Raw genomic sequence first — 11,689 nt, forward strand, 5'->3', positions numbered from 1 at the left:
TCACCCACCACACACCCTCACACACTACACACCCTCACCCACCACACACCCTCACCCACCACACACCCTCACACACCACACACCCTCACACACCACACTCCCTCAGGCACCACACACCCTCCCTTGACACACACTCACCAACCACGCACCCTTGCCCACCACACACCCTCACCCACCACACACCCTCACCTACTACAGTCCCTCAGCCACACACAGCCTCGCCCACCACACACCACATACTCTCCCCCATTACTCTCCCTCAGCCACCACGTATCCTCACTAGCCACTCTCTCAGCGACCACACACACTCACCCACAACACATGCTCGCCCACCACACTCTCAGCCGCCACACACCCCACACATTTTTCACCGACCACACTAACTCACCTTTTACACATCCTCACCACCACACACCCTCACCTACCACACACCCTCAACAACTACACACTCTCAACAACCACACACCCTCACCCACTGTAGTTCCTCAGCCACCTCACATCCTCACCCACCACAGTCCCTCGGCCACCACATACCTTCAGCTACCACACCCCTCAACCACCATTGTCCTACCCCTCCTCCTCCATGTCTGTCATTCCCCCTGGTGTGCTGGGTATCTGGAAAGGTGCAGGCAACCTCTTACACACTCAGAAGTGAGAATCTCTGCCTTAGGTATTAGTGGCAACCAGTAAATTGTCGCATCCAGAGAAGCTGTCCAGGAGCACGACAGCCTGTGGAATGGCCTAGAGAGGTCACTGATGGCTGGGGGCACCTACCACTCCCCCCTTTCCTCTGGCAGATGACTTTGGTAATTTCCACGAGGGGTCAAATCTGCTTGTGAGGGTATAAGCATGGCCCGGGTGACACACTCTCAGCTCATGCCTCTCCAGTAGCCAAAAGCAGCCAGAGCCAGAGCTCCAATCTGAACTGTGGGAGAAGAGGAAAGACCAGAGATTCCAGTTAAACAAGGCCGAGGCTCGAGTTCTAGTAGGAATTTGGAAACCTGGAAGGCGAGTCAAGATTGGTTTTTCAGAATGGAAAATAAAAATGCCAGGTCCTCCAGAGCCCTGTCTGCAGGCTGTGCCTGCCTGGGGCTTCTCAGTCCCCAGGTGGGGCAGGTGAGTTGCAGCATTTCTGATGAGTACCCCAGGCTCTAGTGCACATGCGCTGTGTGTTTGTGTATATGTGCAATATATAGGTACATGGAATTAGGTACTTAAGCACATATATGTGCATGTGTTTGTGTTTAAGTGTGTTTGCGTGTCTTCCTAGGTGGACTCTTAAGGAGCCAGTGACTTCCTGGAAGGTGGAGAGGAGAGCATGCTCAGGGATAGCTGAGGATTCTCGCCTGGAGACTTGGTGCCTGTGATTCCAGGAGAGTGACTGATTTGCACTCGCAGAGACATGCACCCGGAGGTGATCACCCAACTCCAAAAAACCGGGAGGGAAGATTGGGGCTTGCCTTCAAACTGTTCCAAGGAAGGGACTGTGGTGGCACCAGCAAGGGAGTCCGAGAGCAGTGCCCCGTCCAGTCCTGGCCTTTGGGGCCCTCTTTGGCCTTGGTTGTCATGGGCCTGGGCTACTCACAGACCCTTCCCTCTGTCCCCAGCTGGTCACAGAAGGCACAGAGCAGACACTCAGCTTCCTGGCATCGATGTTTTACAACCCTGATTGCCCATCTGTGGGGCCCCTCCACTGCACTTCTGATTCTCCAGGGTCTCTCCTTTTAACCCAGCTGGGTGGACTCAGCCTCCAGGCCCTGCTGTGGCTTCCAGTGACTTGGGAGTCTGGGGTTCCCTCTGTACCACCTCTAGTCACAGAAGGGCTATATGGACCACCCTGGCTTTTGGCAGAGGAACAACCTTCCAGTCAAGGGACAATTGAAAAGATCTCCCCCATGTGCCATCAACTCCCAATTAATCTCTCTCCCACCCCACCCAGCAGCAGTCCAAGCTTAGCCACTTCATGCCAGTGTGTGCACCTGGCGACTCTGTTCTGTGGAGTTCCATTTGTGGCCACCCCCTTATCCCCAACCTTGGAGTTGAAGAACAGAGGGTAGACTGTGATGCCAAAACCAACACGGGGTGGGGCTTTAAGCAAGGACCAGCAGCTGCTGCAAGGATGCACAGAGGCCACGGATGGGGAGTGATGAGCGAAAAGGAGCAGAAACCACCAGCAGCACTTGAGTCAGTGGGGAGCTGGCACAGGAGGGGACACAGAGAGGGAATCCTGGCGGGAGGGCAGGTCTGGGGCTGGTAAAGTCACAGCGCTTCGCTGGGCATCCACCTCAGGGACACAGATTGGTGGCTTCTCTTTTCCGTCCACCCCTTTGCCTGGCTCTTCTGGACTCCTAAGGCAGACCCTGTAGGTCTAGGCATCTGCCTACCAGACTCAGAGGCAGAGTGATGCAACTTCTTTATCTGTGCTTCCTTTTAAAAATGAAACTCCCCAAAGCTAACTTCTCATGTTTCACTGGCTAGAATTTCTTCACCTCCCCACCATGCCTAACCAGTCTCTTGGCAAAAGACCTGAGCCACCAGGATTGCTTTGGAGCAATTAAAGTTTATGCCGCTGGGGCTTGGCAGGGGTTCTTCCTTGAAGAGAGGGTGAACAAAATTGGGGTCCAACCAGCAGGATGATGCGGGGGGCGGAGGCGTTGGTCAGGCAACAGCACCTACCATAGAGAGAAAGAGGAGGCCTGGGTGTTTAGGAACAACATAACAGTTCCAAAGAAGGGTGACACTTGAGACTGAGGCGGAGTCCCTCATTCGCTCAGCGTACCTTTGACCCCAACTGACTTTGGGCTAAGGTGACAGGGCCGTGTTGACGGTCCTGTCCTGGGTGGTTCCACCAACAGTGGAGCACTTACACCCTCACTAAGTGCCACCCCTGGACATGGTTCTGAGTGAGTTTTGTGGAAGAATGGCCAAGACCTTAGTAAGGCGGGAGGCCAAGGTGTGTGGACCCAGAGGAGGCTGGAGATTGTGGAAAATTAGGGTTTGGTAGTGAGCATGCCAACGAAAGGTAGAAGAGAGGCAGCCAAGGGGAGGGGCGGCTCTCAGGGCTGCAAGTTCCAGGAACTGGGGAGCAGCTGGAGGGTTTGAAGACCCATGAAGATCTCTGCCACCAACCTCAAAGGGGCCCCAGGTGCCTCCAGAGCAGGAACTGGTGGAGAGGACTGAATCTTCTGGTGGGAAGGGAACTTAAGCACAGTTCTGGAGACTCCTGGAGATAAGCACTCAGAAAGCACCTTGAAGCTGGGTACCTGAGTGTGGTTCACAGAATAACACTCCTCCCGCTACTGACTCCCTGAGATGTTTGTGTCCTGATCCCTGGATCCTGTGATATATAAATTTATATGGTAAAGAGGACTTTGGAGATGAGATCAAGTTAAGGATCTTGAGATGTCCTGGATTATCAAGTGGGCCCAGAAGATGCGCCACTGCTAGCTCTGAGGTAGAGGAGGAGGGCGTGAGTCAAGGAATGTAGGCAGCCTCTAGACCCTGAAGGCAAGAACAGATTCTCACTGCATTGGTTTCCTATGGCTGCAGTAACAAATCACCTCAAATCTGGTAGCTTAAAACAAGAGATGGTTATTCTCTTACAGTTCTGGAGGCCAGAAATCTGAAATCAAGGTGTTGAAGTCAAGCCCCCTTCCTGGAGGCCTCAGGGGAGAATCTGTTCCCTGCTGCTTCCAGCTTCTGGTGGCTGTTGACATTCTTTGGTTTAAGGCACATCATCCCAATCTCTGCCTTCTCCACTGTCTCTATCTTCTTATCTGCATCTCTCTAAGGATACACATGACTTCATTAAGGCCCACCCAGAAAGTCCAAGAGAAGGTCCTCCTCTCAAGATCCTTAATTACACACCTTATATGGCAAAAGATGGTATTCCCTTTTGCTGTGTAAGGTACTATTTGGAGGTTCTGGGAATTAGGTCAATGATCTCATAAGCCAGATTTGGAACAAGGAGGACACAGAGAACTGAATAGGCAATGGCTATCTTGGAGGCAACTGGGTGTCACTTGGACAGAGTGAAGAAGGGAGGACTCGGATTTTCCTCCTCGCCATAGACCACACAGCTCGGTCTGCCGTGTCTCCCGGTCATCTCTCTGGAAGCATCTTTCCCCCTCACCCAACGTGGTCTCTAAAATCTGGTCAGTTGTGTTTAACTTCTGCTTCCTCAGTGGTTCCTCTGCGCTCTACCCTCAGCCTGTCAGGCCCCTGGCCTGGAACACTCTTCCCACGCCCACTGACCCACCTCTCAGCCTGCTCCCTCGGTGGTCTTTGGGCTGCCTTCTTCTGGCTCCTTCGCCACCCTCCACTTCCTCTGCCCCCTCTCTGCTGGGTCCACAAGTGCCACAGGGCGCTTAACATGGCACCTCGCACCCAGCAGGTGCTGCATAGACGCCTGTGGAATGGTCAAATTGGACCTATGAGATAAGTGACAGGGAGGCCCTTGCTGGCCTGTGACACGCCAGTAGGAGAGGGGAGGAAGTGAAGCCTGGGGCCTTAGAAACACTTTGGGGTGTCTCTACTTTGAAAGGTACACCCACCATGTTTCTTTCTCTAGAGCTTTGTCCCCCATTCCTGACATAGAGCTCCTAAAACACTTGTAATTTCCTGACTGATAGAAGCGTCTTTTATTATATTTGGTCTTAGTCCCTAGTTCCTTGGAATCTCCAGTGATGAGTGTCTTTTGTTGGCTGATAAGATGATGGGATGGAGGGGTTGGGTGAGGGACCAGAGGAGTGGGACTAGCTTCAGGATAGCATCAGTGAGGGACAGCTTCCAGATGGCTTCAGGATAGGGGCTGGGGGCCCTTGAAAGACCAAGAAATGACTAGAAGATTGGACTTTTAGCCCCAACCTGACCACCCAGGAGGAGAGAGGGGCTGGAGATCGAGTTAGTCAGCAACGGTCAATGATCTGATCAATCACGCCTGCATAAAGAAATCATAAAAAACTATGGTGGGGGTGGGGTGGGGTTTCTGAGAGCTGACTTATCAAAGTGCTGGGAGTGCTATGCAAGCCCCTCACACCTTGTTCTATGATCTTTCTGTTTGATTGTTCCTGAGTTGTATCTCTTGTAATAGTTCAGTTCAGTCACTCAGTCATGTTCAACTTTTTGCAACCTCATGGACTGCAGCACGCCAGGCTTCTCTGTCCATTATCAACTCCTGGAACTTGCTCGAACTCATGTCCATCGAGTCAGTGATGCCATCTAACCATCTCATCCTCTGTCGTCCCCTTCTCCTCCTGCCCTCAATCTTTCCCAGCATCAGGCTTTTTTCCAATGAGTCGGTTCTACGTATCAGGTGGCCAAGGTATTGGAGCTTCAGCTTCAGCATCAGTCCTTCCAATGAATATTTAGGACTGATTTCCTTTAGGACCTGGTTTGATTTCCTTGCAATCCAAGAGTCTTCTCCAATACCACAATATAAAAGCATCAATTCTTCGGCACTCAGTTTTTTTTATAGTCCAACTCTCACATCCATAGATGACTACTGGAAAAATCATAGCTTTGACTATATGGACCTTTGTCGGCAAAGTAATGTCTCTGCTTTTTAATAGGCTGTCTAGGTTGGTCATAGCTTTTCTTCCAAGGAGCAGGCGTCTTTTAATTTTATAGCTGCAGTCACCATCTGCAGTGATTTTGGAGCCCCCAAAATAAAGTCTGTCGCTGTTTCTACTGTTTCCTCATCTATTTGCCATGAAGTAATGGGACAAGATGCCATGATCTTACTTTTTTGAATGTTGAGTTTTAAGCCAGTTTTTCCACTCTTCTCTTTCACTTTCATCAAGAGGCTCTTCAGTTCTTTGCTTTCTGCCATAAGGGTGGTGTCATCTGCGCTGGCAATAAATAGTAAACAAACTGTTTTCCTGAATTCTGGGAACTCTTCTAGCAAACCATCAAAACCGAGGAGGGGGTTGTGGGGACCTCTTAAGTTTATCTCCCAGGGGAGACGTGGGGTCTCCTTGTCTCATAAGGGAGGCTGCCAGATTGGTGAGCCCCTGTACACCGTCTGTAGCATCACTTCTGTGCCCACGCTTTGCTTTCCACCCCAGCAAGTGGTGCTGGGACAAGTCTGACTGCAGAAAATTGTCTCCTACCTGGGTTACTTGTGAATTTCCTTGTTTCAGTGTTTTTCCCCTCAGTTTATTTCCCAAATATTTGAGTAAAGGAAACTTTGCCTTTGGGGAGTGCCAGACTGTCCTCCATTCCTGGTCTGCGGCCAGTGGGAATGAGTGAAAAGACAGGTTCCATATCCCAGTGAGATCAGGACAAGTTTCACCAGCCCTCCAAGTGACTCTCATGTGTGCCAGGCTTGGGATTCTCTACAAGACCCTCCTTCAAGTTCATGCCCAGTGGAGGAGCATATCCTATCTGCAGACAATACAAGTCTGCCTTCCAATTATAGCTTCTAAGCTGAGAGCTTATGTCTCCTCCTTATGAATCAATTTAGGAGAAATAACCAGAGCGGTGGCTTATTCTGTAAAATTCTATTCATTCATTCAACAAACTCTTACCCTTTGCTAGGCACAATGGTAGGCATGGATGATGCAGTGATGACTAAGACATGGTGCCTTCCCTCAAAGGCCTTGGAGTCTGGTTGGGGAGACAGGTAATCACATTCCAGTGTGATGAATAGACTCGTAGGTGGGGCAGGATCAGGGTCAGGGCACCAGGAAGCAGAAATCAGTGACTTTTTTTTTTCCTTGTGTGAGAGAGAGAGAGACAGAGAACCAAAACAGTGTCATGATTTAGTCATAGGTATTTTAGCATTCTAGATTTTTTTCATTCATAATTCAAGAGATAAAAATAATAAACCTGCTTCTGGATATGCTACTAAAGTCTCCCTTAGGCCAGAAGGAAAATGTCTTCCCAGTTAGTTCATTATGGAAATGTGAAGGCAGATTATATATAGATAAATGACTTTAGGATTACATAAGTGTGTTAGACTCTGGAATGGTTTCTGCAAAAGCTGAGAGGAATCAATTTCTGGTATAAGATGACATCTGGCCTGTTGCCTTTGGGGAAGCAAAGGTATTTCTGGACATCTCAGAGCCTGCAGATAGGGCCTGACTACTAGAACCCAGATGGCCACAAAGTTTGGGGCATGAAAGAAGTCACTCAGGGCAATGACTTGAAACCCTGGCTTCACCTTCAGAATCACTTTGGAGCTTTTAAAGCTACCACATCTGCCCTCTCTATGACTCTGCTTTAATTAGGAGCCGTCAGGTGCTGGTACTTTGTAAAAGGTCCCCAGGTAACTCTAACATGCAGCCAGTGCTGAAAACCCCTGTCTATGGGAGGAGGGGCTGTGGAGGCAGCACAAAGTCTGGGGAAAGGAGATAGGGAAGAAGCTACCAGGGAAGTGGGTGGAAAGCAGGAGGGTCCTAGCAGAGGAGCAGTGGTCAACAGGTCACATGCTGCAGAGATGGGAAGGAGCAGGGCTGCGTGTGCCGTTTAGGGCCATGCTGCCACTGGTGGACTTCGCTGCAGGTTTGTCAGCAGAACGATGAAAGTGAAGCCGGATCCGAGTGTACAGAAGAGAAGCGAGTCAGGACTTGGAAGGTGAGAAAATGGACACAGAAAATGTAGACTGACTTGGGAGATGAGTGTTGTCTGTGGAGAGGGTATGTACATTACAGGAAGGGGAACCCCTTCCGGGACCTGAGAATAGGCTCTTGTCTAACACTTGGAAATGAATTGTCCAAGGAGACCCAAATGCTGACAAAGCAAAAGACTTTACTGGGAACGGGCACCCTGGTGGAAAGCAGCTAGGTAAGGGAACCCAGGAGAACTGCTCTGCCCTGTGGCTCACAGTCTCAGGTTTTGTGGTAATGGGTTAGTTTTCTGGTTTTCTCTAGCCAGTCGTCTTACTGGGCCCATATTTGGTCTGACTCAGGGTCCTCCCTGGTGGTGCACACATCTCTCAGCCAAGTTGGATTCCAGTGTGAAGGTTTCTGGGAGGTTGGTAGGATGTGTGGTCTCCTCCCTCCTCTTTGTCCCCTCCCAAATTCTCCCGGTCAGAAACTCCACATTTTTTTTTTAATCAGACTTTCTGTTGCAAGACAACTCAGGCAAGTGGTTATCATCATGCCTGGCCAAGGCAGGCAGTTTTAGTCAACAGTTCCCTAACACGAGAGCGTCAAGGGAATGATTTAGTCATTTGTTGAGGATGGAAGAGACTTGGGAGTGTCCAGATGCTGATAGAAATGGCCCAGTTAAGAGCTGGTGGATGTTTGGAAAAGAAAAGGTGTAATTGATGGCAACAAGTTCCTAAGAAGGTGGGAGGGGAGAGAAGGGAGGGGACCCGACACAGTGTTGTTGTAATAGGATGGGTGATGGAAAGGATGAGGGCGAGGCCAGGGGGTCATCTCACTGTGCACTTCCCAGAACACATGCTCACCAGGAGTTCACTCACTGATGGGGCTCCTTGCGCTCTGTCCACGTCATCTTTCCCGCGAGAGCAGTCTGCTTCTTCTCCTTTCTTCCGTCTTCTCTTCATGGCAGCCAGACCTGGAGCCACTGTCCCAGTGGCCTGGTAGAGGTCTGGCTGTCCTCTCTTCCTGCTCCACCTTCTCCATGTATAACTAGATGTCTAGTTGGTAAACCAGCTTTAACCCCACAGCCTGAACCTGGGGAGGGAAGCTGGGAGATGAATCCCTGAGGTCCTTGACCCAGGCCCTCTTCTCAGTCAGGATCTGTCTTACTGGAGAGTCTCTGCAGTGGCTCAGACACTAAGCCCCTAAGACTAAGATTGATGAATACACTGGTCCCGTTGGCACTTGTCTTTTGTGTGTGCCCACCCCTTCTTCGGGAAACAATCAGGGTGTGGCTTAGACACAGGGTTCAGGTATCGAGCCTTCATCCCAATACCCTCACGCTCTCTGCCCCCAGTGGTGGGCTCTTTGCCTCTCCTGATCCTTGCTATCTGAGGCTACACTGGACAGCAGGCAGGCTCAAGATCACTGCCTGTGGGTTGAAACTGGAAGGTGTGTAGGGCTGGCCACTTGAACAGGTATCTCCTTCCCCCTCTCCACCTTCCTGCTCATTCCCATTTCCCTGTGCTGCCCTGGCATTGGAAACAGCCTCCTCTGTCCTCAGCCATGATGCCCACCTACCTGGCTCCATGTTAGAGAGGCACCTGTCTTTGTATCCCTCACTGGCAGGAAGTCCTAGTGACTCCTGACAAATGGGCTTGGCCCTTTTTCTGCCCCTGGTCTGTGTCTGGCTGTGTCCTTATCCATTCTGCCATGAAGTGGGAAGTAGCTTCCCCCACTCACCTCTTGCATGCTCCTAGGAGATGTCCAAATACTCCATATGTTTTCTGTCTGCTGCAAGCAGTGCCTTGCCAACAGCCCTTCTGCAACCTACTCTTAATTAGCTGCAGACTGGGTTTGTTTTATATGTTTGTTTTCTCAAATTCCTCACCCAATACCTGCCCAAAACAGAATCCAAAGTGCAAAGGAAACATTTTTAAATGGAAGATAAAATCAGGGCCTCCTTCTTGGTGGTGGTATAGGCATGGGCCAGAGACTCCCCACTCTGAATCAAGTCCCTCTTGGACTTGTGTGGCATTGCTCCTCTCCAGCCACCCTGGCTGTCTTCCAGCGCCTCAGATGTTCCATGCAGCCTTTGCAGGTGCTATTCCCTCTTTGCCTGGCTATGTGTGATCTATCCTTCGGGGTTCAGCATCAGCACCGCTTCCTCTGGAAGTCCTCCCTGACCCCTGCTCTACATTGGAAACAGGGCTCCTGCTCTGACTTTTCTCCCTTTGAGTCTACCTGGCCAGGTGTTCAGAGCTCCCCCAACTGACTTCTCACCCTTCACAGGTGGAGTACATGGACCAGTGAGGGAGGGTGCAGGCCCTGTTGCCTGCTGAAAGGTATCTGGTGTGTTTCCTTTAAGCACCTTCCATCATCTGTCATTGATATTCATTTGTGCAGTTGTCTAGTTTCTGTAACCTACACCAAAATTTCAAATCTTTGAAAATGGAGGCCGCAACTCATTTCCCACCATCTCCCCAGTTTAGAATATAACACAGGACACACAACAGCTCCTTGAGACATGGCTGCAGGGACAGATTCAAGTTTTCCATCTCAGACTCTATAGGGCACTCTGATAGCATCCTTGTTTCTGACTCCCGACTTTTCATGAGCTGAGCAGCTGAAGCTGGCCTCCACAGTATCCCTGCACACCTATCCCACTTATAATTTGCTCTTAAAAACTATCCCTAAAGTTAGGGGGTGTAAACATGTTTTTTGTGATGTCTGATCTTATTTATCTGTTACTCTTAGAACATCTCATTTGTGACTGGACTCAGAAGTAGAAGCTCTCAGAGAGGACAGCCTCCGTCTCTTGGCAATCTGCTCCCGCTGTTTTTCTCCGGCCTCCTTCATTCTCTTGGCCAAAAGTTTAGCATATTCTTTAGCCTCTTCTTTATTTTTCTTAGTACGCTGTTTCTTCAGAGCAACACGCCGGCGTTTGTGTTGCAGAACTCATGGAGTCACGAGACGCTGAATCTTGGGTGCTTTAGTCCTAGGTTTCTTACTGCCTTTGTTTAGGGGCTTTTGCACAATATATTGGTGGGCATCATCTTCTTTAGAGAGATTGAAAAGTCTGCAGATTCTGCTAGCTCTTTTGGGACCCAGGTGATGAGGCGCTGTAGTATCAGTGAGTCCAGGAATATCTTTCTCCCCTTTTTTCACGATGACCAAATTGAGAACACTCAGATTGGCATCCACAATGCAACCCCATACAGATTTGTGCTTTCTCTCTCCAGTCCTCCTTGGTCTGTAACAGGAATGCCCCTTACTCAGAAGCGGGTGAACTTGGCCATGGGTCAAGACACCCTGCTTCACAGGGAAACCCTGCTTATCATTCCCGCCACTAATTTGGACCACATAACCCTTCCATTCTTCTTCACCCAGAGCATCAGCAGCAACTTCTGTGGCCATACGCTTCTCGTAGAAGGTACGAAGTTTTCGTTCATCATGCACTTCAGTGAGCTTCTGGCAGCCAGTGGTCGGGAAAGAGATGTTCAGCTTCATTCTGAAGCAGCCAACAGCCTCCAAGGTGCCACGAAAAAGAGAGCAGGGGGTGCAAACATTTTATTTGCTTATGGTTCTGTGGCTTAGAACTTTGGGCAGGGCTCAGTGGGGCTGTTCTGTTCTGTGTGGCATTGTCTGGGGTATTCACTCAACCACATTCAGATGGTGGCTGGGCTGGGCTGGAAGGTCCACGAAAGACATTCACTATGATGCTTCTCCATGTCTCAGTGTGTTTCTAAGTGGTTAGTGGCTGTTCAGTTTCAAATTCTAAATGTTCATTGATGGAATAAAGGAAAACAATTGACATGTGTATATGAACTTTGTTTCCTGAAGCCTTGAACTTGCTGACGGAGACAACCAAAGTCCTCAAATCCCAGTCCTTTTGTTCTTCTCAACCCTCCCAAGTAATCTTCAACTTTTGGAATACTGAAGAGTGCATCACATGTAGAAAAAGGAACTATTATTTGGTAAAACTTTTGTTTCAATTGTGCATAGGAATATGAATTCTGCATCACACAAAAAAGAAGACTATTTCTTACTATGTGTTTTAGTCAAAACATGTGAAAGCCCAAGGATAACAGATTAAAACTGGGCTTGGTTCAGCTCAGCCCCTTCTTCAGCACCTGCTTCCC

At 49.7% G+C, this 11,689-nt stretch overlaps 1 pseudogene; it reads right to left on the reverse strand.

Annotated features, from left to right (window-relative positions):
- Positions 1 to 10,281: 10,281 nt before the first annotated feature.
- On the reverse strand, positions 10,282 to 11,441 carry LOC120867343 (annotated as a pseudogene).
- Positions 11,442 to 11,689: the final 248 nt, after the last annotated feature.

The sequence above is a fragment of the Oryx dammah genome, unplaced genomic scaffold (assembly GCF_014754425.2).
Source record: "Oryx dammah isolate SB20612 unplaced genomic scaffold, SCBI_Odam_1.1 HiC_scaffold_8, whole genome shotgun sequence".
In the NCBI taxonomy this organism is placed as follows: Eukaryota; Metazoa; Chordata; class Mammalia; order Artiodactyla; family Bovidae; genus Oryx; species Oryx dammah.